Source organism: Phyllobates terribilis, unplaced genomic scaffold (assembly GCF_046119375.1).
Source record: "Phyllobates terribilis strain yellow unplaced genomic scaffold, ASM4611937v1 Scaffold_1__5_contigs__length_1240528914, whole genome shotgun sequence".
In the NCBI taxonomy this organism is placed as follows: Eukaryota; Metazoa; Chordata; class Amphibia; order Anura; family Dendrobatidae; genus Phyllobates; species Phyllobates terribilis.
In genome coordinates this window covers 107644197-107668489 of record NW_027362761.1, presented here as the reverse complement: position 1 = coordinate 107668489, position 24293 = coordinate 107644197, and positions in this window count along the sequence as shown.

The following is a 24293-nucleotide window of genomic DNA, read 5'->3' as shown; positions in this document are numbered from 1 at the left end:
AGTTTTGTGAAATGGCCTGGACCATTTTTGATCGTTGAGGTCCCGCTGGGTAGCATGCATCGGTGTGTTTGACACCTTACCAACGACCTCGTTGGCGACTCAGAACTGAGACACATAGGCGTGCATCGTTATACAGATCGTTACGGGTCGCCGCATCGTTGGGAAGATCTGACCACATAGCGACGCAGCAACGATCCCTGCCAGGTCGTATCGTTGTCGGGATCGCTGTAGCGTCGCTAAGTGTGACGGGGCCTTTAGAAGAATAGTTCCCCACTCGGGGATTGTGGAAGGATGTGTAGACACAAAGCACTTTACACCCAAGGAGCCAGCAAGCTTTTCGGCACACAATGTTTCAAAAGGAAACAAGCTTGATGGTTTCAACAGACTTACATGAGGAAACAATTTAGCTTAAAAAGTGATAGATCTTGGAAACCTATGACAATTAGTTCAGACACTTAGACTGTCTGCTGGCATATCATTCAGCAGCAATTCTATCACTCAGTAATAGTCTTTGTTCAAACAGCTTGCTGGCTCATTCCTCAGCAGCATTCTGCAAAAGTCTCTAACTCCCTGTATCACAAATTTAGCAGCATAGTACACACACTAGTGTTGGTCATAACGCCTCTAATGGTCACCTCTCTCAAGTAACAATACCTGAGAGAAGTGACCATATACACACTTGCAACCCACAATTCTTCTTAGTTCCCTGGTCACCTAGTCATTTCTGGTGAAGCACTCCTCTTTATGCTCAGATATTAGCTTCCAGACAAATTTGGTGTGGTCACTACTTGCCCTTTACAGAAGGGAATACAAGCTTCACAATTAGGAATAAGCTGTGCTATGGCAACCCTAGCTGTTTCTAATGGTGGTTCTCTCACATAGGTGGGTTGATCACCTCTTCCTGGAACAGGCCTCTCATATTGCAACTCAGGCTTGCACTCTTATCTTATTGTTGCCTTATCTAAGCCTGAGGAATTGTGCCCCTTTAGTAGTGTTTATTCACCCCCTATGCTAGATACTTAAAGGGGTTATAAGGGACTTTGGAGTTTTTGGCTAGGGGCAAGTAACTTACCGGTAGGTAGTTGCAAATTACTTGCCTGTTCTGCCCTGTGGCAATCTCTCCCGACTCAAGCGGCGGTTCTCCGGCTTCATTTGACCTTCATGCATGCAGAGGTGGATTAAGAGTAGCAAGGGCCCCAGGCAGTTTAGAAGGCGCGGCCCCCCCCCACACACACCTGATGTATCACATGTCGCATGATCCCCTGTGATAGATCATGTGATAGTTCACGTGAAATTTGGCACAATATTAATTATAATCATTTTTTTTAGGCTGTGTGCCCACTATGCGTTTTTTAAGCAATTCCGCTGCAGAAACGCTTAAAAAACGCTTGGTAGAAGGTCTGCCATGTTCCCCAATGATAATCCGCATGTGCTGTGCACATGCTGTGGAAATTTCCGCTGCGGATTATCATTGCGGAAAAATCCGCAGCATTACCAATTATTTTGCGGAAGCTCGGCGTTTTCGCCACCATTGGCTTGCATTGGAACGCATGGAATCCGCATCACTGCATCTGTACATGCGGATTCCATGCGTTTCAATGTGCAGATGGTACCCGGGTTTGGAGAAGAGGAGACTCTCCTCCGAACCCGGGTACCATAGTACCTGTAAAAAAAAGAATAAAATAAAAAATAAATATTATATTTACCTTCTGATGGCCCCCGGTGTCTTTGTTCGATGCGTCCTGGCTTGCCGGCAGCTCACGATGGTCTGAAAAGGACCTGCCGTGACGTCATTTAGTCATGTGACGGGTCCCGCGACCGCTGACGTTGGCAGGCCATCAGAAGGTAAGTATATATTTATTTTTTACCATTCTTTTACGGTCACACTATATAAATCCATGCCTGTTGCATGGATTTATATAGTGTGACCAAGTTGTCAAGCACTTTCCAAGTGATGCTAAAATCGCTTGGAAAAGCGCTTGATAACCCGCATGCAGAAATGCATGTGAAGAACGCTTCACATCCGCATGTCCCTGGCAGGAAAAACGCATGTAAAATCCACATGCGTTTTTTCTGCCAGGAAGATGCAGAAATGCTCAAAAAAATCCGGAGCATTTCTGCATCGTGGCCACATAGCCTTACATTAATTGTATGACTCAATATTGAGCACACGTAGCCATCTAAACACGGCGGGAGGCCGCACGGTGCCATCAATACACAGCAGGAGGCCGCACATAGCCATCTATACACAGCGGGAGGCCGCACGTAGCCATCTATACACAGCGGGACGCTGCACGTAGCCATCTATACAGAGCGGGAGGCCGCACATAGCCATCTATGCACAGCAGGAGGCCGCACGTAGCCATCTATACCCAGCAGGAGGCCGCACGTAGCCATCTATACACAGCAGGAGGCCGCACAGCGCCATCTATAAACAGCGGGAGGCCGCACGGCGCCATCTATACACAGCGGGAGGCCGCACGGCGCCATCTATACACAGCGGGAGGCCGCACGGCACCATCTATACACAGCGGGAGGCCGCACGGCACCATCTATACTCAGCGGGAGGCCACACGGCGCCATTTATACACAGCGGGAGGCCACACGGCACCATCTATGCACAGCGGGAGGCCGCACGTAGCCATCTATACACAGCAGGAGGCCGCACGACGCCATCTATACATAGCGGGAGGCCGCACGTAGCCATCTATACACAGCGGGAGACCACACGGCACCATCTATACACAGCAGTAGGCCGCACGGCGCCATCTATACACAGCAGGAGGCCGCACGGCGTCATCTATACACAGCAGGAGGCCGCACGGCGCCATCTATACACAGCAGGAGGCCGCACGGCGCCATCTATACACAGCAGGAGGCCGCACGGCGCCATCTATACACAGCGGGAGGCCACACGGCGCCATCTATACACAGCAGGAGGCCGCACGGCGCCATCTATACACAGCGGGAGGCCACACGGCACCATCTATACACAGTAGGAGGCCGCATGTAGCCATCTATACACAGCGGGAGGCCACACGGCGCCATCTATACACAGCGGGATGCCGCATGTAGCCATCTATACACAGCGGGAGGCCGCACAGCGCCATCTATACACAGCAGGAGGCTGCACAGCGCCATCTATACACAGCGGGAGGCCGCACGGCGCCCCCCCCAGAGACAGCGGGAGGCCGCATGCAGTCACGCACACACAAACATATACAGACATATACATACACGCATAAACACATTTGAAACACAAAAATACATATAAACAGACATCACACAATGATATCTGCCTGCACGCACACTCACTCAATCACACATACACACACACTCACTCTCACACATACACACTCTCACACACACACACACAGACTCACCATCCCCCGGCTCGACTCCAGTCCTCTCCGGTGGTAAGTAGCAGTGCAGGGCGCGCACTGCGTGACGTCACAGCTAGGAGACACGGCAGCGCACAGGGCCGTGTCTCCTAGCAGTGACGCGGCCGGGCCAGCACACAGGGAAGTTAACTGCTGCAGTGCTGGCCCAGCCGGAGAAGAAGCAGCGTCCGTGCGCCACTGCTGGGGGAGCGGTCCGGGGGCCCCCCCGCCACTGTCTGCCAGTATGTGCAGCGGCGCCGCACATATAATGAGGGCAATCCGGCCATAGACACCGTGGAGCCTCGGGCCCCCTGCAGCCCCGAGGTCCCGGGCGGTAGCCTGGATTGCCCTCATTATAATCCGCCTATGCCTTCATGTCAACATTGCAGCTCTTTGCATGCTGATTAACCTCAGGTTCCCAGCTAATACACATAGTACACAAATAAGAAAAATAATTTAAGGAAAAGTTGAGGGCCAGTATTTATTGTTTCAGCTCTAGACAATAACAAGTACAGGCTCTGTACTGATTTAGACTTTAGACTATTTAGACTTTAGATTCTGTATGCAATAAATAAGTAATCCAGGGGTATTTCTAAGGTCTTTAGAACCTGTTATGCAGAATAACAGTATTAACCCACAAATATAGGGTTAATCTGCAGGTTAAGAAAAATGAGTGGCCACTGTACTGAAAGAGCAGCACCCATGAGAAAGTGAACTTTGTTCCTCCCAGAAGTCGCTGGCTTTCAGTCATGCAGACATGACAGCATGGGCAAAGACAGCACTACCACTCACAGCACTGAGAGTGGTAGCTGTAAGCACACCCTGACATTTTGACTGACAACTGGCTCTGCAGTGCACACAGGAGGTTGTACAGTGGCTTGTGAAAGTATTCACCCACCTTGACATTTTTCGTCTTTTGCTACCTCACAACCTGGATTTTCTCTTTTTTTTTTTGAGGGTTTGCATCAGTTCATGTAAAGGACATGACTACAACTGTGAACTAACTTTTGTTTTACTTTTTATTGTGAAGCAAACAACAAATAGGACAAAATAACTGAAAACTTCAGTATGCATAATTATTCACCCCCATAAAGTCAGTACTTTGTAGAGCCTCCTTTTGTGGCAGTTACAGCTGAAAGTCACTTTGGAGAAGTCTCTATGAGCTTTCCACATCTTGCCACTGGGATTTTTGCCCATTCTTCATGGCAAAACTGCTCCAGCTCCTTCAAGTTAGATGGTTTCCTCTGGTCAACAGCAATCTTCAAGTCTGACCACAGATTCTCAATTGGATTATGTAGTGTACGGCTTATTGTGGAAGTATGGACCGAGTCTCTGCTTGGGAACTCTGCAGCTCCATCAGGGTTACCTTTGGTCTCTGTGCTGCCACTCTGATTAATGCCCTCCTTGCCTGGGCTGAAAGTTTTGGTGGGTGGCCCTCTCTTGGTAGGTTTGTTGTGGTACCATGTTCTTTCCATTTGATGATGATGGATTTGATGGTGCTCTGGGGGATCATCAGAGATTGGGGTATTTTTTTATAACCCAACTCTGGCTTGGATTTCTCAACAACTTTGTTCCTGAAGTGTTCGGAGATCTCCTTGGTCTTCATGGCGTTGTTTGGTTAGTGGTGTCTCTTGCATAATGGTGTTGCAGCCTCTGTGGCCTTTCAGAAAAGGTGTGTATATACTGACAGACCATGTGACATTTAGATTGCACACAGGTGGCCTTTTAGTAAGCATGTGACTTATGAAGGTAACTGCTTGCACCAGAAATTTTTAGGGGCCTCATCGCAAAAGGGGTGAATACATATGCACATGTCAATTTTTAGTTATTTCATCCCATAAATTTAATTTATTCCTATATTTTTCTCACTTCACTTCACCAACTTAGATTATTTAGTGCTGATGCATCACACACAAATCGGATTACAAAAATATTTAAACACAGGTTGTAATGTAACAAAATAGGTAAAAAGCCAAGGGGGTGAATACTTTCACAAGCCACTGTATTTGCCCTGTAATAGGGGTTATCATACAAGCCCCAGTTACTTGGAAAATCTGCAGTAATAAAAATGTATTTAAAGAGAACCTGTCAGCTGATACATGCTGCCCAATCGGTGGACAGCATGTATCAGGCACTGGCTCTGTGAACTCCTGTTAGGAGTTCTCATTAACTTTTAAAATGCCCCCCCCCCACCTCTGAAGGTATTTATTTATTGACCCTTATAGGTGCAGAATAGGTGAAAAAAAAGAAAAGATGAAAAAAAATAAAATAAAAGGCAAATCACTGTTAGCCTGATAAATAAAAATAGTTTGTACCGAACTGGGAACATAAAATAAAATATATTTTAGTGGTCTATTATGGACGTAATTTTTTTTTTCAAAAACCGACATGTATTTTCTTATATTTATTTTTATTGTTTTATTTATTACCTTTTTATTTTCCCTCATTGTTAGCAAAAAATAAATATACCAGTATAAAAATGACTTACATCAAAAAAGAGGCTAAAATTATTTGAATAATCAACTGCGAAAAAATGTTCTAGCTTTTAAAAATGAACGTACGAAAAACTACGAAAATATGCCACGCCATGAGTAAGGCAGTGGCCCAGAATTGGTTAATGGGGTCAGTCTTGTTTCTGTCATAATCTACATCTCTTGGTGCAATCTGCACACACACATGATCTGAACTTGTAACACACATAATACAGGTGTGAAGAAACATGTAGCCTGTGACATTAAAATACGGGGCAGCGAGTCATTATCTGCCATGGCAAAGTTTTCAACTGCTGAAGGCTGCTATCAAAGCAACCTGGGCTTCCATAACACCTCAGCAGTGCCACAGGCTGATCGCCTCCATGCCACGCCACATTGATGCAGTAATTGATGAAAAAGGAGCCCCGACCAAGTATTGAGGGCATTTACTGAACATGCATTTCAGTAGGCCAACATTTCAGATTTTAAAAACATTTTTCAAGCTGTTGTTATAAAGTATTCTAATTTACTGAGATAATGACTTTTGTGTTTTCATTGGCTGTAAGCCATAATCCTCAACATTAACAGAAATAAACACTTGAAATAGATCACTCTGTTTGTAATGACTCTATATAATATATGAGTTTCACTTTTTGTATTGAAGAACTGAAATAAATTAACTTTTTGATGATACTCTAATTTTGTGAGAAGCACCTGCATGTCGACTAGTTTCTGTTGCTTTCTCTAAGATATAGAATGAGGCTTCTTTTAGCCACAGCTGGATTGAAACAGTGGAATGTAAAGATAGAATTTGGATGCGCCTGTGTTTTGATTTTCATGTTCTTCCTGTATAATTCAATGAAATGGTTTGTTTGGTTATATTTTGCAGGCGCTGCAATGTGGAGATTTGACATGCTTTCATAAATAAATCAATCTCAATAGCATTATTTAATGGAGTAATTTTTTTATATTCCAATTTCTAGAGTAATTTAATTATATTTTTAACAAGAAGGACAAACAGCATTATATGCAATGTGGCCTAGCTGACCTATTTGATTTCATGTAAAAATAAGGCATGATAGAATGTTTGCCCTAAAGGGGTTGTCTCAGTGCATATGGACAGAGGATATCTTTCTATTAGTCCATATGAATATCATGTAGGGGTTTCTGGCACTCATTAACAGTATTTATGAGGAAGAGTAAAGAACCAAAGAGACAGTTCCTGCTCAGATGGACTCTAAGGTCCTGATTTATCAAAGCTTTTATGCCAGAATTCTGAAGTTAAAAGCTTTGAAAAGTCACAAAATTTTTGCGCAATGTGAGGTTGCACAAACATTTTGTGACTCTTGTTATTTTCACACCATTTTTGCCCAGCTCTGACAAAGTGGATAGAGCTGGGGCGGGACAAGGGTGAGAAAGGGCATGGCGACATCCACTCGTCAAATCCATTATGAGTGGTGGTGTTCCTTATGCCACAAATCTTACTCCAGTTTCTGACTGTGGTCAGGTGACGCGCCCAGGGGATGGGGACGACTCGGCGCCCAGGCCTTGTTGTTGCCCGTTCTCGGGGGATCTCGCGGTAGCCGGCTCCCGGGCCCGTACCCTGGGGTCACTCTTAAAAAAGGGGGGAAAGTTGTGTGGGATAGGGATGTTCGTGACGCCACCTGTGGTGTCTGGTGAGGATCACCAGCGCTGCAACAGTCCTCTGAGGCCAGTGTTTAGGCAGCTTAGTTGGTACGACTCCCCACAGGTGGAGCGGGGCCTCAGGGCAGCGTAAGTGTAGGGATGCAGGACAGAGGGGACCCAGCCGGGTCAGAGGAAGAATAGGCACACTCACAACAGTTCACTTCAGTACCTTTACTGGTGGTGTTTCTGGCATGATCCAGGGTACTTCAGGGTGAAGGGTGCATATCAGGACTCTCCCCAGTGAGGGGGTGTGGGGCCTCCTGTTCCTTGCCTTTCCTTGATACGTTTCTGACCTGCCTGGAGGTAGGCCTAACTTGGTCTCTGTCTTGCACCTGCTGACCTGGTGGTAGGGCCTTCTGTTGGAGATCACAGTCCCTGGTCTCTTGGGCCTCTGTGACTCCTGGCCCTGGTATAACAGTCAGCTTCTGGCGAACCTGGGACGTAAAGTTCCCCAGGGGTTCCGGTTATTCCTGCTGGGGATATAGGCCCCCTGTAGGGGCGGACCCGGTGTCCGATAAATGGTCTTGGGGTGAGCTGTTTATGTTGCTTGCTTACTCCACTCGCCTTCGGCCATGCTCGGGGCCCTCACTAGGCTTCACACGGGCAGTAGGCCTCGCTACTCTTCGCCGCTCTCTGAGCGTCGGCACGCTCCTGGCTCACTAATCTGAGCTCACTGAGTCTGAACTCTCTCTAGAGGAGCTGACTGAGCTCCACTGCAGACTGACCTCTCTCAGGCTCATCTTCTGCAGGAACTGGAACTAGCTCTGTCCTCTGAGGAAACTGTTCTCTAGACTCCTAACTGAAACTAAGACTCTCACTGAGCTGCCTGGCTCTACCTTCCCTTTATATATATCCCTAACCGGGCTCCCTCTGGTGGTCTGAGGTGGTAGGGTGGAGGTGTGTGAATGCCATGAGGGCCTCTTGTGGAGAAGTCCATCCATGCACCCCTCTGGGATCTGTGGCACCAATGCGCAGCAGGGCGCCACATTCCCCCCTAGCAAAGCTCAGTACTCCCGGACTGAAGTAATTTTTATAACAGGTAACAACAATAACTCTTCCCTTTATGGGAGGCACTTTGCTTGAACGTTGCATAATAAAACATTATAAATAATAAATATATACATACATACAATAAGCAACCTCGGAATTTAAGTCCGTTCCGGTGAGGTCCCCTGACAGGGTGTCCATCTCACAGGTAAAGTACAAGGTAGCTTGAGGGACCTGTCCAAAGCAAACCCTCAACGTAGGCCCTGGGGTGGCTGCAGGGCATGGCGATCCTGAGTTGGACCTCCACTTCGGCCACACCAGACAGGTTTTTGTTCTGAGGTCACCTAAAGGGGCACTCCAGGGAGTGCAATTATTTACAGCAAACAGTTTTGGGCTGCACACAGTCCTCAGCCACAAAGTTCTTTATGTACCCTTACGGGAAGTGTCCATATCACTTAAATTGTCCATTAGTAAGGCAAAGCACATATTAAGATACACATACATGCAAATACACAAGACAATACCCCAGGGGCAACTATCTACACTGTCAGAGTTTCCTTCTCTATTCTCTTTATCTGACAGGGGTCTGACCTCACGTGGTACTGGGATGCGTGTGGTACTGGTGTTTGTACTACCTCCCATTCTGTCAGTTCTAAGTGTTGGGGGACTGCAGGGTTGCCTTAACCTCTCTACGGGACTGGCAAGTATACCATTGGCTGGGCCTTCTTGCTCTGCTCCAACTGGGGATCCTTCTTCCGGGGATTCTCCTTGAGCAGGCTCTTCTGAAGCACTTACAGGCTCTAATTGCTGTGGAGGGTCTTCTGGCTGTTGAAAGAAGTGGATCACAGGTAGTATTACTGCTCCTCCTAGTTGAGGTCAATCTGCCGGGAAATCTCCTAAGTCAGTATGGAGTATTGCTTCTTTAGGCTCCTCCGGTACAGTGAGAGGCACTTCTTCTTGGGGCTTTAGCAGGTCTGGACACAACTTCAGATAGTCTCTAGATACCGTTGCAGTCGTTATTCCTCCGTCTTTGCTAATCAAACAGGTCTTCTTGTTATCAAATCTTGAATTTAACACAGTGTAGGGTTCTCTCTCCCACTGGTCATCAAGTTTGTGGTTTCTCCTTTTTCTCTTTAACACCACTTCTCCTGGTGTGAAGGGTTCTGCGGGCGCACTTTTATTGTAGTGGGCTTCCTGTTTGTCCCTTACCCGAGTGAGACTGTCTTCGACACAGGCCTGTACTCTTCTGTACTGCTCCTGTCTGGTCATGTCCCAGTCCTCAGTGGACATATCTGCTTCTGGTTCTACTACACCAAGCTCCAGGTCCATGGGCAACTTCCCGGGTCTTGCTCGCATGAGATATGCTGGAGTACAATTGGTGGAACTCACAGGTATGTTGTTGTACAGATCTACCAGGTCAGGTAGTAGGTCTGGCCACTGATTTCTCTCCTCTAGTGGTAAGGTCTTCAGCAGGTCGATGACGATGTTATTCATCTTTTCACAGAGACCGTTGGTTTGGGGGTGGTACGGTGTAGTCCGGATCTTTTTACACCCGTACCGATGGCAGAACTCCTTGAACAATTCGGCTTCAAAGGCTTGGCCTTGATCCGTCAGCACCTGCTCCGGGTATCCATGGGGCCTGCAGAAGTACGCCTGAAACGTCTTTGCCGCAGTTTCTGCCGTCAGATCCTTGACGAGGGCGACCACCAGGAACTGGGAGTAGTGATCCACCATGGTCAGGGCATAGGAATATCCTGACCTGCTGGGTGACAGCTTGACATGATCCAGGGCCACGATCTTGAAAGGTCGAGCTGTCTTGATGGGTTGCAGGGGTGCCTTCTGGCTGCTGTAGTCTTTTCTTCTGAGGCTACAGGGTCCACAATTCCGGCACCACCTTTCAATGGAACTGCGCATTCCTACCCAATAACACCAACACTTCAGCAAGGTTTCTAGCTTCTTCCAGCCAAAGTGCCCCGCCTGATCGTGGTAGGCTTCCAACACCATCTGGATGTCCTTCCTGGGCACTACGATCTGCCATACCATCTCATGGGTCCTCGGGTTGACGTACCTTCGGCACAGCTTCTCTCTATAGATGAACAGCCGGCTTCTCTCATTCCACAGTTGCTTGGCTTGTGGAGACGCGTCCTTCTCCAGGGAGGAACCTTCCTGGGTTATCAGTTCCTTGATACGGCTGACAACCGGGTCGCTGTCCTGTCTCTCCTTCCAGCTGTGGTGAGGCAAAGGGTTTAACGTTCTTCCGCGATGCCTCCTGGTGGCTCGTTGCTCGTGGACCATTCCATTCCGATGAAAGGCAGGTAGTTCAATCTCCTCCAGGTCATCCACTTCTTCTTCAGTGTCCGACTGGTGAGGCATCCTGGACTGGGCATCGGCGTTGGCGTTTTTGCGGCCCGCCCGGTACTTAATAGTGAATTGGTAGTTTGACAGCCGAGCCATCCATCGTTGTTCCATGGCTCCTAGCTTGGCTGTTTCCAGATGAGTCAAGGGGTTATTATCAGTGAAGGCAGTGAACTTACTGGAGGCTAGGTAGTGCTTGAACCGCTCGGTGATGCCCAAACGAGGGCCAGGAACTCCAACTTGAAGCTGCTATAGTTCTCTGGGTTCCTCTCGGTCGGGCGGAGCTTCCTGCTTGCATAGGCGATCACCTTTTCTCCGCCATTCTGCTTCTGACTTAACACAGCTCCTAATCCCTCATTGCTGGCATCAGTGTACAGCAGGAACGGTTGGCTGTAGTCAGGGTAGGCTAGGATCTCTTTGTCGATCAGGATCCCCTTCATCACCTCAAAGGATTCAGCTTGCTCCTTACCCCACTGGAATGGGGGGTTTCTGCCTCTCCCGGACTGTCCTACCAGGAGATCTTGCAAAGGCGCCGCTTTCTTGGTATAGTCCTTCACAAACCTCCGGTAATACCCGACTAGTCCCAGGAACTGATGTACCTCCTTGAGGCTCTTTGGCTCCGGCCATTTCTGGATAGCAGTGACCTTCTCCGGGTCCGGTGCTACTCCTTCTGGACTGACGATGTGCCCCAGGTACTGTACCTTTCGCTTGAGCAGGTGGCACTTGGAGGGCTTCAGCTTCATCCCATACCGGGACAGCGACTCAAATACCTCTGCCAGGTGCTTCAAATGGTCCTCGTACGTTTTGGAGTACACTATCACGTCATCCAGGTATAGCAGTACGGTCTCGAAGTTGCGGTGTCCCAGGCAGCACTCCATCAATCTCTGGAACGTTCCGGGGGCGTTGCAAAGTCCAAACGGCATACTGTTGAACTCGCAGAGTCCCGTCGGGGTGGTGAAGGCCGTCTTCTCCCGATCCTCCTCAGCAACAGCTACTTGCCAGTACCCACTAGTGAGGTCAAGGGTGGAGAAGTAATTTGCAGACTTTAATTCAGCCAGGGATTCCTCTATACGTGGTAAAGGGTATGCATCTTTATGTGTAATGCGATTTACTTGTCTGTAATCTACACACATTCTCATGCTTCCGTCCTTTTTCCTGACTAGAACTAGGGGAGCTGCCCAGGGACTACAACTATCCCTTACTACCCCTGCCTTCTTCATGTCGTGCAACATCTCTTTCGCCTTCTGGTAGTGTGCTGGTGGTATAGGCCTGTAACGTTCTTTGATGGGTGGATAGTCACCTGTGGGGATATGGTGTTGAACCCCTTTAATCCTCCCAAAGTCAAGTGGGTGTTTACTGAATACCTGCTCGTATTCCTGAACCACCCGGTGTACACCCTACTTCTGATGGGCAGGAGTGGTGTCTGTCCCAACATGGAGCTGTTGACACCAATCCTCCACCTGGGTTCCCGGGTCATTATCCTCCACTTCGTCAGGTGAGGTTAAGGACTCCGCCGTGTGTATGGAGTTGTTATTTACTGTGTACAGTTTGGCAACAGTGGCGTAGCGTGGTAATCTAACCTCATCCTCCCCATAGTTTAGGAGGCGTACGGGCACCCTCCCATTGCTTACATCCACTACCCCTCTGGCAGTCAAAAGTGTAGGTCTATGCTCCGAGCTGAGGGGCTCTACTACCGCCTGGTAGCTCCGTCCTTTGAGACCTATTGCTGCTCTACACCAAATCAGCATTTCACTCATCGGGGGAATCACAATGGGTACCGGGTCTGTCACACGTACATTACCAATTTCACCGCCTGTTAGCTTTACCTGTTGCTGGTACATAAGGGCTCGGATCTCTTTCTGGAGCGCCCTTCTCTGTCCTGGTCTGGCAGTGTCAGCTATCTGTTGGAGCAAGAACAACACAGTTACTAACAATATTTGTGCCAAGTACCATATACAAGTCTGTATCATCAGGATTAGTCTCTACTACAATTAGTCCCTGGTCCTTCAGTTCCACTCTTCCCACCTTTACTGCCACATCCTTAACCCCGACTAGGTTAAGGGGGAGGCCGTTTGAGGCATACACGGAAAGATTTGGATCTGGTGGGTGAAGTTCGTCTATGGACCAGAACCTTTTGTAGAGGACATCAGGCATGATGGTTACCTGAGATCCTGTGTCCAGCAGAGCAGGTGTCGCGATGCCGTCCAGCACGATGGACAGGAAAGGTCTTCCTCCCACGAACCTGCGGTACCAGTTTGATGGGCCTGAGGGGTCTACTCCTGGGTGTCAGCCCTCGGCCCCAGGGTTTGCTTGTTTAAAGGACAGCTCTGGACGGCGTGACCTGTCTTGTGGCAGCGGTGGCAGACAGGGTCCTTCGGTGGGCAGCGTTGGTCGATGGTCCTCCCAGGGGATGGCGTTGTCCTCCTCCTCCTTCTCATCCAGGGGACATCCTCAGGGCTGTCGGCTAGCAGGATCCTTCCTTCTGCCTCGGGCTCCGTCCGCAGCTGCAGGGCACTCAGTACAGTGGTCAGGGTTTTGCTCAACTGACGCACTTCAGAGCGCAGGCTGTCCAGCTCACCAGGGGACGTTGCTTGCACCTTGGCTTCAGCAGCCACCGGGGATAAGGTGGACGCTGCGAGCACTGGGGTGGCCCCACCCTGGTAACATTGGGTAGCAGTTGTTTCCAGGGGCTGCAGTCCTTTTATAGCCATGTCCATAAGGGTGTCAAAGGTGGCATTTGGATGATCCAGGCACCACCAACGCACAGTCTTGCTCTCCTCTTGAGACCTCAGTCACCGGATAAACTGTTCCCTCAGCATTCTATTTTCACTATTGATGCTGGTTGGACTAACCTGTTTCAGAGCTCGCAGGGCCCCTTGTAAACGCCAGGCATAGTCCCGAACACTGTCCTCCGGTTGCTGAGAGCAGCTGTAGAACCTCATCCGGAGGTCTGTCTCAGTACGATTCTCAAAGACAGTCTGTAACTTTTTAAAGATTGCGGACACTGACTCCTGGTCTGCGGCCGACCAGGCTTCTACTTCTCGCTCCGCAGCACCAGTCAGTTGTCTCAATACAACAGCGGCTCTTTGCTTGCCTGTCATAGAGTACATGTCCAGTATACCGCATATTTTCCTTTTGAATCCAGACAGGGTATCTGGTTTGCCGCTGTACTGGAGGAGCCACTTCGCTCCAGGGATGTACGGTAGGGCCATGGGTATGACAGGGGTTACAAGCCCTGCTGGTGGAGCGGCTGCTCCGGCTTGCTCGGCGCCGGGCGCGGGTTGATCATCAGGGCCGTTAACCGGTACTCCGGCGTTGTGCTGTTCTTCGGACATTCTGGCGCCCCCTAGCGAACCGTGGCCTACCTTCTTTTCTTTTCTTCCGGTAAGCCGCAGCTCCGCAGGTGACGGTCTTCCTTCAGGACCTTGCGTCGCTTGCGTCTTACGTCAGAGCGTTCACCGGGGCTCCTTCCAGGACCTGGCGCTTCCTGGTTTGACGTCGAGGCGTGGGGCGTGTCTGGGGCTTCGCGCGCTTCAGCAGGTACACCTCTCAGTTTCCCGAGGTCACGCCCTTCTTCCCACTCGGCGGCACAACAATGGCGGCGATCTTCGCCACAGTTAAATACACAGTTCTGATTAAAGGCGCACAGTACCCGGTGGCAACGGGCACAACACTCCGTCGTTGCAGCAGGCACGGAATCCTGTTCGTGACGCCAGGACGAGATGACGCGCCCAGGGGATGGGGACGACTCGGCGCCCGGGCCTTGTTGTTGCCCATTCTCGGGGGATGTCGCGGTAGCCGGCTCCCGGGCCCGTACCCTGGGGTCACTCTTAAAAGAAGGGGGGAAAGTTGTGTGGGATAGGGATGTTCGTGACGCCACCTGTGGCGCAACAGGGCGCCACACAGGCGCACATGAAGCCGCACACCACTTGGCGCCTCAACTGACTGATTAAGAGGCATGTGCCTTTTAATGAATCAAGCGTATCACACTCCAACCGGCCTACTCTTCAAGACTGGCGTGAAAAAAGCCGATCTTGATGAATACCTATAACCAATTGTGGGGCTGCTCTTTTTAGTTACTGAAACAACAGCCCCAGACTGGTGATTTTACCAAATAACGTTAATTACAAAAATGCCCTGAAGTGCCCCTAATGTCATCATTAAGGACCAGACTTTCTAGCAAAAGTTGGGTCTAAATTTGTAGAGCAGGATCCCACAACCCTCACTGGCAAAGCACGAGAAGAAAATAAAATACCTCCGTTTTCGAGAATGGAGGCAATTTTTAATAAGAGGCAAATTGCAAAATTCCTTGTTTTAACAAGCACTTTACAATTTTATCCTTTTGTGAAAAGACATTTACTTCGGGATTACATAGAGGTTTAAAATGTACATATATATCGCCTATTAATATGTTGTTTTAATTTAGACCATTATGACTGACCTACGATACTACTCATTTGAATTACATGCCGTATCACTTTACTGAAATGTTGCCCATGCAGTTCAACTGTAAACTTCTCCTACATGTGATTGATTATAGGATATGATTTATTAGTCCCAAATTAGCATTTTGGCAATAGATCAAGCATAGAGAGTTAATGATCCTGCAGTAATACTATAGATACCAATGCTAAATACTCTACAGCTCATTGGAATTCTGTTATAGGGGTGATACGAAACAACTGATATTCTATTATAGCTTCTATTTCAGTTTATATTCTGATACAACTTTGAGCTACTTAAATTCCAGATTCCTTGGTCCCACAAGTATGTTTTTAATCCTGCGGCCTTCCACATTTTTTCTTAGAAAGCTTACTAAGCATTAATAGACAGGTGAATCCAAAGACTTTCCATAACAAGCTGCTGTGCCAAATACAGTATAAATTGTCTCCAGATCCATTCCATGGTGTAAATACATAAAGTGGAATATTTCTTCTGCTCAAATAGAAGTAGCTTTTGGGTGAGCTTGGATGTGGCTAATAGGTGATAAATATATTACGTGCATAAACCCTTTTAACATTTTAATTTTGCTGCTTAACCAAAATTCTGAAATTAAATGGGTTGTCCAGTCTTTTGATAAAACCCTGCAGTCACTCTATGTGACTCACCGGATTGCCAGTGACAGTGGGCGGTCACATGACCCCAAGTATGTGATTTGCATGCTTCTGGTCACATTCAGACTAGTCAACCCCTTGGTAAAAACCATAAAATATATCACTAAATAAAAAGGTCCATATCTCTGAAACAGTATGGCGGATTAAATAAAAATGGAATACTCAGGGGAGCAGTAGAAATAAAATAAGAGCAAAAACTGGCTGCTTTTGACCTAGTGACAGGTCCTCTTTAATATATCAAAAATGAAAATTTAGTAAATAGAGTAACATAAAATTGCCAAGACCTTTCTCTACCTGGAACCAGAATGATCTTAAATTGCTGTCACATTGTCCATTCTCTTGGTTTATACCTTTCTAGATAATGTAGACCACTCAGTAACTGATATGGTTCAACTAGAAGATAAGATGACCTATTAGTGACCCCATTGTCTCAGGTAGTAAAAGTGACATTACAGTGTGCATCCTCCTCTCAGTTTCATGTATTCTACACATTCCAGATTTATTTTCAGTAACTTGTGACAGCTTCTATAGTGACTTTGAAACCCATCAGCTCCGCAGATAAAGATTTGGCTATTGTGTCATTTGGAGGAAGACCAAAAAGAACAAAAAGATTGCATTATACATTTGTACCTGATACTGACTGCTTTGTGCGCTGTGACTAACAATAAAACAAAAAAAAAAATCAATAGCCGTAGTCTCTTTCCCACTGTTATTGAAGATTTCTGTGACATATGTTTGAACATTTCAGAATGTTCCAACTTAAAAGCCAGATCTAGCCTCCAAATTGTAACATTACCATCATGAATGCGAGTGAAAAGAAAGCTTTCGAGCTTTGTGGGAATTAGAATCAACCTGCAAGAGGTTTCATATTAAAATTCTGTGTGTAGTTGCAATCAAACACTCCACAAGTCGACCTTCCCCGGGGAGTAGTTGCCTTTTTTGATATGTTGTTTGAGTTTATTTGAAATATGTTTTCTATCTCGGGCTAAGATTGTTGGATTCCTTGTACATTCACTGACAATGTGTTTTCATTTTTCTTATTATTATTCTCACCTTTTGAACGAGTGATAAGGGCTGATATGTTACATATGTAGGTTTCAACTTTCTACATTTCCTATTCTTTTATTCTGTTTAATTGACACTCAGGTGGTCCACAACTGTCACTGTAATTCCTTGTAAGTATTTGGAAAAACAATACCCTTCTAGAGTAAATGTAATATATTTTTGGAAATACATGGTTGTGGAAATGCTGATCTGTTTGTTTAGAAAGAACTTTGAAGAACAATCTTTAGAACGAAAGTGAGGGTGGGATATAATATCAGTTCTCTAAGCATTGACTTATGTCAGAAAGTGGGGACTGTGACAGCTGCTGCCCCCAGCCCAGTAAACTGCAGCGGAAGGAAGCTATTATATCTGTGGCATGTAGTCATTGGAATCAGTGACACTAAAAAGGTATTTGGAGGTTAGTACATACCAAAATGGGCGTGGAGAGAGGTTGAATATTCATGCCCTTTAACAGCGGGCTCAGGAGATAGCCGGCAGCAGCAGGAGCCGCAGCGCGACTACATTGTATACCGCTATTAAGGAGCATGAATATTCCGTGCTCCCCACGCCCCATGGGCGTGGGGAGCAGTGAATATTCATTTTCTTTAGCAGCGGGGACAGTGTAGGCTGCAGTAGGCGGCTGCTGCCTCCTGTTCCCCGCTCCTCCACCGATACCGCTCCCCCCACACCCCACATAAGTATACCCCCCCAACATTCGGACCATAAGACGCACCCCCCATTTTCCTCCAAAATTTTGGAGGAAAAAAGTGCGTCTTATGGTCCGAAAAATACGGTAAGTGAACTAGATGCCATTGCCTATGTGGAATGGACTAAGATTCCTGAGGACCCACACTGATCGCACAAAACACCACTCTAAAGTGTACTGGTCTTGTACACACACACCAAGTGGTGTAAAGGCTCAATAGTAATTCTATAGATCCGTGTACTGATTTGTGAGATGGAGTCTATGGACTCATAGACTTATTGAGCCCCTACACTGTCTTTTGAAGCTGCACACTGCAGAGCGATATTCTGTGCGATTGAGGGGGGAAGCTTGTAATTGCTTAGAAAATAAATGTGGGGAGAGGAGAGAGAGCCACACTGATCAATTTATGGGTGAGAAAGAGACTGCCCAGCTGACAATAAGAGCTTATACTCTACAGGCGAGAAAGAGAGAGAGAGGACTCCACTGACCGTAAGAACTTACACACTACAAAAGCATAAGGACCCTGCTGACCAAATGGGCTTCCACTGTATGGGGGAGGTAGGGGGATGACCCCAACCATAGGCGGATTATAATGAGGGCAATCCGGGCGACCGCCCGGGGCTCCGAGCCTGCAGAGGGCCCGCGGCTCCAGGCGGGGTGTCTAATGCCGCATTGCCCTCATTATATGTGCGGGCCGCCGCGGCACATACCGGTAGCAGTGGCGGGAGGGGGGGCCCCGTACCGCTCCCCCAGCAGCGGCCGCCGCTACTTCTTCATCGGCCGCCGCTACTTCTTCATCGGCCGGGCCAGCACTGCAGCAGTTAACTTCCCTGTGCTGGCCCGGCCGCGTCACTGCTAGGAGACACGGCCCTGTGCGCGGCCGTGTCTCCTAGCTGTGACGTCACGCAGTGCGCACGCGGCCTGCAGTGCTGCACTGAAGAGCCTGAGGACTGGAGCCAGGCCGGGGGATGGTGAGTGTGTATGTGTGTATGTGTGTGTGTGTGTGTGTGTGTGTGCAGATGTCATTGTGTGATGTCTGTTTGTATGTGTGTGTGTGTGTGTGTGTGGGCAGATGTCATTGTGTGATGTCTGTTTGTGTGTGTGTGGGGGCAGATGTCATTGTGTGATGTCTGTTTGTGTGTGTGTGTGGGGGCAGATGTCATTGTGTGATGTTTGTTTGTGTGTGTGTGTGTGGGCAGATGTCATTGTGTGATGTCTGTTTGTGTGTGTGTGTGTGTGGGGGCAGATGTCATTGTGTGATGTCTGTTTGTGTGTGTGTGTGTGTGGGGGCAGATGTCATTGTGTGATGTCTGTTTGTGTGTGTGTGTGTGTGTGTGGGCAGATGTCATTGTGTGATGTCTGTTTGTATGTGTGTGTGTGTGTGTGGGCAGATGTCATTGTGTGATGTCTGTGTGTGTGTGTGTAGGCAGATGTCATTGTGTGATGTCTGTTTGTGTGTGTGTGTGTGTAGGCAGATGTCATTGTGTGATGTCTGTTTGTGTGTGTGTGGGCAGATGTCATTGTGTGATGTCTGTTTGTATGTGTGTGTGGGGGGGCAGATATCATTGTGTGATGTCTGTTTGTGTGTGTGTGGGCAGATATCATTGTGTCATGTCTGTTTATATGTATTTTTGTGTTTCAAATGTGTTTATGCGTGTATGTATATGTTTGTGTGTGTGCGTGACTGCGTGCGGTCTCCTGCTGAGTATAGTTGGCGCCGTGCGGCCTCCTGCTGTATCTGGGGGTGCGCCGTGCGCCCCCCCGCTGTGTATAGATGGTTACGTGCGGCCCCCCGCTGTGTATAGATGGCTATGTGCGGCCCCCCGCTGGGTATAGATGGCTACGTGCGGCTCCCCGCTATGTATAGATGGCGCCGTGCGGCCCCCCGCCGTGTATTGATGGCGCCGTGCGGCCCCCTGCTGTGTAGAGATGGCGCCGTGCGGCTCCCCGCTGTGCATAGATGGCTACGTGCGGCCTCCCGCTGAGTATAGATGGTGCTGTGCGGCCTCCTGCTATCTCTGGGGGGGGCGCCGTGCGGCCTCCCGCTGTGTATAGATGGCTACGTGCGGCCTCCCGCTGAGTATAGATGGCGCTGTGCGGCCTCCTGCTGTCTCTGGGGGGGGCACCGTGCGGCCTCCCGCTGTGTATAGATGGCTATGTGCGGCCTCCCGCTGAGTATAGATGGCGCTGTGCGGCCTCCTGCTGTCTCTGGGGGGGCGCCGTGCGGCCTCCCGCTGTGCATAGATGGCTACGTGCGGCCTCCCGCTGAGTATAGATGGTGCTGTGCGGCCTCCTGCTGTCTCTGGGGGGGGCGCCGTGCGCCCCCCCGCTGTGTATAGATGGCAACGTGCGGCCCCCCGCTGTGTATAGATGGCTACGTGCGGCCCCCCGCTGTGTATAGATGGCTACGGGCGGCCCCCCGCTATGTATACATGGCGCCGTGCGCCCCCCCGCCGTGTATTGATGGCGCTGTGCAGCCTCCTGCTGTCTCTGGGGGGGGGCGCCGTGCGGCCTCCTGCTGTGTATAGATGGCTACGTGCGGCCTCCCGCTGAGTATAGATGGCGCTGTGCGGCCTCCTGCTGTCTCTGGGGGGCGCCGTGCGGCCTCCCGCTGTGTATAGTTGGCTACGTGCGGCCTCCCGCTGAGTATAGATGGCGCTGTGCGGCCTCCTGCTGTCTCTGGGGGGGGCGCTGTGCGGCATCTATACTCAGCAGGAGGCCGCACGTAGCCATCTATACACGTATACTCAGGAGGAGGCCGCACGTAGCCATCTATACGGCGCCATCTATACACAGCGGGAGGCCACACGGCGCCATCTATACACAGCGGGAGGCCGCACGGCGCCATCTATACACAGCGGGAGGCCGCACGGCGCCATCTATACACAGCAGGAGTCTCAGTGCTTTGCAAGAGCAGTCAATAAATTCTGCTTGATTAATTCTGAGCACCATAAAGTCTGGTTCGCTTCTAACCTGCTGTCTTCATTTTCAGCTTGCTGAATTCTATCTCATTTACTGTCATTCGAGACGATGCCTTTGCTGGTCTCTTTCACCTTGAATACCTGTAAGTGCTCCACTTAATGTCATATTTTTGATTCTGTTCTTCTTCATCTTTTGGCATGTGCAATTGTATGAGCAAGTATTCATATGAATTTATGACCTACTTAAACCTTCGAGGACCTTAAATTTTATTCAATCAAATTTTTTTCGAGTTTAAAACTATGGGACATATATGTGCCTTGGTCCTCAAAGGGTTTTTAAAGGGGCTGCAAACATAAATACAAAAAAAATAATTCAATTACTGCTTTTTGTGTTCATTTAATTTTTATTTGAAGTCCATTTTTTTTATATACCTTGAAATTAAGCCCTACCCCATGGAATGAAGCCCTACCTACATGACATCTGAGAGCTACATGGATCCCGCTTGTGAGGTGCCTGTCCGTCACTACTATTCAGTTTTAGGGTCCACTCACTAAGCCATATATTCTCTCATGAAAGAGAATAGGGCCAATTATGCTAATGACACTCGGCTCAAACTCTGTCAGAGCTTCAACTGAGTGTGATCCGATTCTCTCGCAGCACAGATATGGAGAAGATGGAGAACTTACTTTCTCCATCTTCTCCATAGTCTCTGTGAGTGTTCATCGGACTGCACTTGGATGACATCCGAGTGCAGTCTAATGTTTTACGTGCACCCATAGACTTGTATATATCGAATGAGATTATTTTCTCATGCCAATAATCGCAGATCTGCACTGTCCCATAGTATAACATAGGACCGAGTCCTATCCGATAAAACATCACATAGCATTCGGCCGTGTTATACGACAGTGTGAGCGAGCCCTTAGAGTCAAGGAATATTTACATGCAGATGATGATATTACTCTCCAAGTGTATATTTTTTTAGGCGAGTTTATAGTAAATGCTTTGCCTTTTTGACATGTGATCAACTAAAGAACAAGAAAGATTTAGGACCTCCCCTATAGAGAAACGGAAAATAGTTTGGAGGACTTGCATGTCCTTTTTTATTTATTATGAGAAAATCATAAAAGATCCCGTTTTTTAACCATGCTGTGACTTTCTGCTGAGGGAGAGGGAGAGAGCTGCCCTATTCAGAGTCTGTAATAAGACCTGCTGACAAAAGTGTTGAAGATACAGTCTAATGTGAATTAACAATGAAAAAAAGTTAATTTCACAAATGGCTTGTATTTTTTTTTAATACAAACTTTTTTGTGTTTACAGCTCCTTTAAAGGGAATCTGTCATCAGGTTTTTGCCACCTAATCTGAGAGCAGCATAATGTAGGGTTACAGGCACTGATTCCAGTAATGTGTCACTTACTGGGCTGCTTAGTGTTGTTTTGATAAAATCATTGATTTGTCAGAAGGTAATTATCACTAGATGACTAGTAAGTTCTGTAGGACCCCACCCCCATCACTGATCAGTAGATTTCTGTGTACACTGAGCATGGGCAGAAAGCTGCCAATCAGTGGTGTGGGTGGGGCTATACAGAGCGCAGCATTCAGAGAGCTGCTAGATCTGCAGCAGATAAAACGGTGATTTTCTCAAAATGACAACAAGCAGCTGAAAAAGTGACACATCGCTGGAATCAGGGTATCTGCCCCAATATTGTGCTGCTCTCAGATGAGGCAGCACAATTAATATTGTGCCAAATTAATTTCCCGTGAACTATCACATGATCTATCACAGGGGATCATGTGACATGTCACGTGATAAATCAGGTGTGGGGGGGGGGCCCGCGCCTTCTAAACTGCCCGGGGCCCTTGCTACTCTTAATCCACCCCTGACCCCAACGACCTTAAGAGCTTACAGTTTACAGGAAAGAGAGAGAACCCTGCTGACTATAACAGCTTATACTCTAAGGACCCTTATGACCATAAGAACGCGCACCCTACAGTACCTGTGAAGCCCAGCTGTGCTTGGTATCACAGATCCTAGAAGGGTGTATTGAAGGATTCCTCCACAAGAGGCCCCCATAACCATTCACACATCTCCACCTTCCACCTCAGACCACCAGAGGGAGCCCGTTAGGAAGATATAAAAGTGAAGGTGGAGCCAGGCAGCAGTTAGTCAGTTCAGAGTCTAAGTGAGAGTCTGGTTTAACAGTGAGTCCAGTACAGCCTGAGAGGAGTTACCTCAGAGGACAAAAGCCTGTTCTAGCTCCTGCAATTGCTATCCTGCAGTGGAGCTTATCCTGATCGAGACTCGGTGTAGCTCAGTGAGGTGAGCTTTAGGTGTGCCGGCGCCATAAGATCGGTGAAGCGCGGCACGCTGCCGTTAGTGTGAGTAGCCTATTGAGGGTCCGAGTAGGCCGAAGGCAAAAGAGTAGAGAGTTAGTTCATAGGGGGCAGAGGAGCTTAATTAACTCACCCCGAAGAAGAAGTAGTTACCGGACACCGGGTCCGAAGCTTGCCGGGATCTCCACGATCCAGTAAGATAAACCGTAATCCCTGGAGAACTACAGGTCCCAGGATCGCTAAAGTGCTGATAGTACCAGAGCCAGGAGACACATAGGCCCCGTAGGTCGGGAGCGTGCACTCTAAGGGAAGGCCCTACCACAAGGTCAGCCAGCGCAGGACAGAGACAAAGTTAGGCCTAGCTCCAGGCAGGTCAGAAACTTACCACGCAGCAGCAAGAACCAGGAGGCCCAAAACCTGCTCATTGGGGAGGATCCGGACATACACCCTTCACCCTACAGTGCTCCGGGGAGTGCCTGAATTTCCATCAGTAAAAGGTACTGAAGTGACTATTGTGTCCGTCCCTGTTCTTGCTCCTACTCGGCTGAGTCTCCTTGTCCTGCATCCCCGTTCATACACTGCCCTGAGGCCTAGCTCCACCTGTGGGGAGCCATACCATCTAGCTGCCTTATCACCAGCCTCAGTGGACTGCGCAGCGCTGGTGAATATCATCAGAAACCATAGGTGGCGTCACAAACTTTTTAATAAAACGTAACATCTATCAACGCCTTTTTAAAGAGTGACCCCAGAGTACGGGCCCGGGAGCCGACCACCGCGACCTCCTTAAGGCTAAAGGCCCGGGTAACCGAGTCATCCCCATCCCCTGGGCTTGTCATACCCTTCTGACCATAAGAGCTCACACCCTAGAGGAGAGCAAAAGGACCCTTTCTGACTATAAGAGCACATGTTTTACAGGTGACAGAGAGAGAGCTAGGACCCCACTGACCATAAGAGCTTACACACTACAGAAGAGAGAGGACCCCACTGACCATAAGAGCTTACACACTACAGAAGAGAGATGACCCTGCTGACCATAAGAGCTTACACTCCATGGAAAAGAGAGCATGAGGACCCCTCTGACCATAAGAGCTTATACGCTACAGGCGAGAAGGAGAAAGAGAAGACCCCAATGACCATAACAGTGTACACTCTACAGGAGAGAAAGAAGGCCTCGTTAACCATAAGAGCTTACACTTTACAGGCAAGAGAAAAAATACCCTGCTGAAGAGCGCCTGGAGGCCACATGCAGCACAGGAGCAGGTAGGAGAAGTTCCCCTGTCCCGGGCGCTGAAA